Here is a 6,208-nt window from a genome sequence, read left to right as displayed (position 1 = left end):
CATGTGCCATTATTAGAAGAACTTGAATTGAATTTGACGTCTCGAGCAGTAAAGAGAAAACATTACGAATGTAGATTACTTAAACACTTGGGGAAGTTGCACGGCAAAAATCAGAGCTATGTTTCATAGCTAAAAGAAGAGCCTTTCCATAAACACACACACAATGTGATGAGAACTCACGAGACTGGGACTATACAGCTGTGTGGATATGAAAAAAACACTCATAAATTAGACTTATCAGGAAAAAAACAAGGAAGCACAAAGATTGGACTTTGAAGCTCTGCAAGGTGGTCTGTTGAGTTCAGTTGGAGCCTCTTCCAGAGCGATGGACACTTCGGGGTAAGAAGAGAAGCACATGGAGCGATGCACCCACCATACATGGTGGCCATTGTACCAGCGTCTGGAGGCAGTGTTATGATCTGGGGTTGCTCCAGTTACTCAGGTCTAATCTCAGCAGCGTTATATGGCGATCAAATGACGTCACCTGAGAACCCGAATGTACAGATTGACCAGGTTATCACATCCATGAAGCTCTTCTTCTTCCCTGATGGCACGGCCACACTGTGTGCTGTAATCGAAGTTAATAAAATAATCATTCTGTTATAATAAAGAAACAGAGCTGTACTATTAAAGATGGTTCTATGTGTAAGAGCTGCAGAACTGTTTTTCCTACCGTTTATGGAGGTTTGTTGACATAGCTACATGTAAATGAGCTGTTCGCATGGTACAGGTGTTGAACACACACATACTATATTTGCAAATGCAGCAGAATGTTTCCGTTTGGTTTTATACAAACTATTTCCAAACTTTAAGTTTAAGTACCTTTATGTTTTACTGAGAGATTAAGGAACCAGGCTTGTTGTAAGAGCCTCGTTATATTCTCCTTGTAGCTCTAAATGAAGCAATTAACCTCATAGACTAACAATGACATTTAAAATGTGCCATTTTATTTCCGCCACAGTTCTCCAGTTCAGCTCGGACTTTCTTGTGAAACGGACTCCTTCTGGTCTATGAATAGCTTTCTCCGAGCCTGGCAGACTCACAGGACTCGCCGATATTTCCTCAAGTGCCCCTTAAAAAGCGTGACCGAACCCTGGCCTCTGCTCCGTGTAATCAAGTGTGAATGAACATGTAAATTTAGCCAAGTATTAACAGAATCAGTCTTATCTGTCCTGCCATAGCATCCGCGCAAGCATATGAATAGTGGCTAGCGTGACTTAGGTAAAAACAAACAGATTTTTGGAAGCGAGCATCTTCATGTTGCCGGAGTGAGGCCCGTGGTGTAAAGGCCACTGATATACTCCATATGCGGTCAGAATTCCGAGTTAGCCAAAAGCACAACTATGGAGCTAAGACGCTACTAGACAGCTAGTGTGTGATGATGTGGGAGAGAAGGACGTCAGGATCGGTCACGCTGCTTATTTAAGGAGACGCAGCTGCATGTCTCACCTGCCTTACACAGCTGTCCGTCTACGCTAGAGGCTAACACGTCAAAGACTAGCAACACCCTGGCCAGCTGAAATCAGACTAGTGAATGGAGGGAAAATGAATGTCATCCCATCATGCTGTACAGTAAATCATCTACCGATACACTCTCAGGCTAAAGTCAGGCTGAAGACATCTTCGGCTAGAATTCCCACTGAGAGCATTTTAAGGCTGAAAATAGGAAATACTGCTGAAACGTTTACATGACTGTTTCTGACCTTGAAAGGAAAAAGAAAGTAAGGAAGCAAAATGCTAATAGGAAAGAATAAAATATAAAATCGACAATTTTGTAAAGAATTTTGTACAGTACAGGGTGGTCATGGAGTATAAACATAAACCAGAAATATGCAACGTATATGCTGTGTATACTTCAGTCCACAAGGAAGGTGGTGGACCATAGCTGGTGAAAAGTAATAGTTTCTCTCTTCATCTAAATAAATTCTTAGATAGAAGCTGACGTAAACATTCAGATCCTTCACCCAAGTTAAAAGTTCCTTGATTGCATTAAAGATGGTAGACGAGTAAATCACTCGACCCTGGAAGTGCTGTTAGAGGAAAATAATCCTCCCTGCGGTAAGAGTAACTCCACTTCATTGTTACACCGTCCCGTCTCCCATCAGTTTCCTCAAACTCAGAGTGTTTTGTTTCTCACAAACTAAAGGTCCTTCTCTGAGCTTTTGAAGCATCCGTGTCTGATCAGGCGTGAACTGACGCACATCAGTGTTTACTTCGAAGGGAAAATAAACTGCTGAATGAAATGTTTCCTAGAAATATGGATAATTAATATGGTTTGTGGTGGTTGCACTGTACATACACTGAAGATGGATTACCTAAAGATGAGATCTTTAACACTGCAGAAAGTGTAAAATCAGTCAATTTGGTGAAGTTTAAAAGCTTGTACACAAATATAAAGGAAACTTAGCCAAGTAGCTCATTTGTCATTTTTATCTGGATCAGGCGTCACAATGATTTCCTTCCACTTATTGATATAAATCACTTTCTGAAACCTTTAGCCAGGTGATGATGTGCTTTCTGATCGAAGTGGCTCAAAAAAGATCAATCTTGCTGAGCACAAACCCAGCTGTAACGAGAGCATCATTGGACTGCTGAGCGTTTCCCAGCTTGAGTCTGAGTACAGATACAAGGTGTCTTAGTTTTAATGTATTCCGAAGTTGGATCTGAGCAGAGCTTCCAATTTCTCTTCAATATTTACACAAATTTAAACCATTTCATATTCAATGTTAACAGGATTACTTAACGACGAACAAGAATTGGTGGAATTCCCCCGACTCCCTGACTTCTATTTTAAAAAATAAAGCCTCAGTATTAAATAATCCCTGCTGATTCATTTCCAGAAGCCCCTCAGGTTTGAGAAGAACCTCTGCTCTGTACTAGATAAAGCTGAGTCTGCAGAGCGTCTGGCAACCACACGGCTGCCGAGGAGGGAGCCAGAGAATAATCTGTGTTGCTTCGACGAGGGAAGCTAATGTTCCTCCTACTCTAGTAAACATGGAAATGATTTCATCTTAACGTCAGGAAAGAATTAGAAGTCGTCAGGACTGCCAAGTGGAGATCAGAGGTCTGGCCTGACGCTTGTGCGTGTCTCAGCTTGTACATTTGTATAAGATCTTGGCGGATTTTGCACTGAATCTGGTTTTTATTTTCATGTTTTTCTGTGTTTGTGTGATGTGATGCTGGAAGCTGTAGGAGTGTTACTGACACTGCTGATTGCTGGACAGTTTTGCTCCTTACCTCGGATCCACAGGAACATGCTCACAGAGCATTATCTAGGATCTGGCTACTGGGGAATTCCTGCTCAGGAGCTCTAGAACATCTCCTAAACCACAAGTTCAAGAAGTGATCTCGAATCATTATGGCTCTTCAGAGCAAAGGAGCGCTTCTCATCTTTGCACTCTATGTACAGTATGTACTGTACAATCATTAGCTTAAGATCAACTAATGAGAAGACATTTCAGAAGATGGTGAATTTTACTTTTGAATCAAATGAGGCAGAAGGAGGCAGAAATACCTATCCCAGGAAACTTAGGGCACAAGGCGGGGTACACCATAAAAGGGATGCCAATCCATTGTAGGGCGCACTACGGGCCATTTGGAGAAAGCCAATAAGACTAATCTGCATGTCTTTGGACTGTGGGAGAAAACCAGAGTCCCCGGATTAAACCCACCAAGCACACAAACCTGGCTGGGAATCGAAGCTGAGCCCTGGAGGTGCAAGACGACAGTGCAAGCCACTAAGCCACCGTGCCGCTTGGAGTGTTTATTATAGGGCTTTCTATATATTATTACTATAATCTGTGTATTAATATGGTCTATAGTTATTTCTTCTTAGTTGAATTAGAATTCAGGAGGCAAATCTACACTAATTCACACATATAAAATATTTTCATTTTACATTTTCTGTTGTATATTTTTATTTTAGAGATGAATGAAAATATAAGCTGTGCTTTTGTGCTTTGTGTATCAGTCTGATGATTAGATCACGACTTTACAACAACTTTACAGCAACTGCGCCATTATGATCACCACAAACTCGGCCCACATTAAGTGACCTCAGCAACCAGGGCTTTTTGATGGTCTTAACATGCTCAAAAGGCACACAGGTTGTGTGGTACTCCCGGGTGGCGATGGGACAGGTGCTTGGGCCCGCTTATTGTAGCTTGCAGTTATAGATATTGTTGTTGTTTTTGTTGATTTCATTAGGGCCCAAGCACTATAAGGTGAGCAGGATCCTTTTGGTTTCTTCCACCCTTTGGGGCTTTTTGGGGGTCATAACATGCTCAAAAACTCAGACAGGGCAATTGGAAAATTGGCAGACAGGTTGGAATCTGCTGCCATTAGGAGAGTCGCGTGGCCCAGGGCCCTCAGGGGCCCTCACATTTTGCTGCATAGCTCATACACACTTTCACGAACACAAAACTCTGTACACATTTAGAGCTCTTTCAGCCAAACTACTTTCGCACTGAATGTCCTGGCCTCAACTCAACAGGAGGCCGGTTATTTTGAGTCGTTCGCAAAAACACACCGGATGGATTTTGATATACTCCTCTTAGGGAATTTATACGATCGCCACCAAACCGGGCCGAAGTGATTTAAAGACATTGAGGACACAAAATTGCGGAGGGATTTTTGATATCTCAAATGGATCAGCCGTGACAATGTCTTAAACTTACACTGAAAAATTATTAACTTTCTATGTTTCTATTATATTTAGTGACACGTGCAGTGACATCACGTTCAGTGACATCATACTGTGATCCTTATTTTCCAGCATCTGCGGCCTATTCTACACACATACACACCACAAATGTTACCACTTACACACAGAAATACATCACACACACACACACACACACACCTATGCACACAAATACACACATACTGTCCATACGCACATACATGCACATTACAAATGTTAACACTCTCACATTACAAATGTTAACACTCTCACACTCAAATGTTAACACACACACTAATGCACTCAACAAATATTAAAGGCTTAAACTGACATCAGCCTTATAAAGTGTGTGAAATGTGCAGGTTGTGTGGTGCGCCCGGGAAGCAATGGCTTTTTGTAGATCTTAACACGCTCATATAACACACAGGTTGTGCAGTGGACACGGGGTGACGATGTGCAGGTTGCTTGGGCCCGTCATCATTGCTTGCAACTATATTTCTTCTTATTATTATTATAAAGCCCAAGCACTATGACATCAGCATGATGATGTCATCGTCATTGCTATGATAGTATTGATGTCTAATAGTGCTGATGTCATAGTGTGTGAAAGGCCCTTTTGTTTTTTAATGATATTAGCGCGATGACGTCATGGCTACTACGTCATTGTTATATGACATCATCATGATTGCTATGATAGTGCTGATGTTATATAGTGCTGATGTCATTGTATCAGGTTGGAAACACAGACAGGTTGGAATCTGCCGCCACTAGAATGCTTGAGAGTCTCGGCCCCAGGCGTGGCACAGGGACTTCGCAGGAGATAGCTCATACACACTTGCGTGTATGCATGTGAATCTTGGCATACTTCTAGATCTCATTGCGCTAAACAATTGCGAAAATGCACCCAATGTAATTTAATATAATCCTCCTATGAGATTGCAAAGTTGCAAAGGGATTTTTAATATCCCAAATGGGTTAGCTGTGGCAAGGCCTTAAACCTATGACAAAAAGGGGCTAATAACTTTAGTTATATATAGTTGTATAATATATGTCATTATGGTAACCTTAAAACAAGGTCAATATGAGTGACATCATATTAAGTGACATCATAAAGAGTAACATCATAATGTGATGCTTTTTTCCAGCATCTGGGGCTGTTTGGAGGTCTTAACATGTTTACACACAAGTGGTGTGCGCGAGTGGCAATGGCACAGGTGACTGGGCCCACTCATTATTGCTTGCACTATGCACTACGACATCAGGTTTATGTCATCATAGTGTGTGAAGGGCCCTCTTGTTTTTTTAAGGATTATTAAGCCCAAGCACTGACATGCCGTCATAATGTGAGGGCTTTCTTGTTCTTCTAAGGATTTTTTTTCACAGCATAAAAGGATTTTGGGGGTCTGATTGTGCTCAAAAAGTCATGAAACTCATACACTTTGCATGTATGCACACAAAACCCGTTATACATTTTCGCATTGCATTGCATGTCATTGGCTCTATTCAACAGGAAGTCATTTTGGGTCA

This window comes from Clarias gariepinus, chromosome 23 (assembly GCF_024256425.1).
Source record: "Clarias gariepinus isolate MV-2021 ecotype Netherlands chromosome 23, CGAR_prim_01v2, whole genome shotgun sequence".
In the NCBI taxonomy this organism is placed as follows: Eukaryota; Metazoa; Chordata; class Actinopteri; order Siluriformes; family Clariidae; genus Clarias; species Clarias gariepinus.
Note: the sequence above shows the minus strand (reverse complement) of the source record.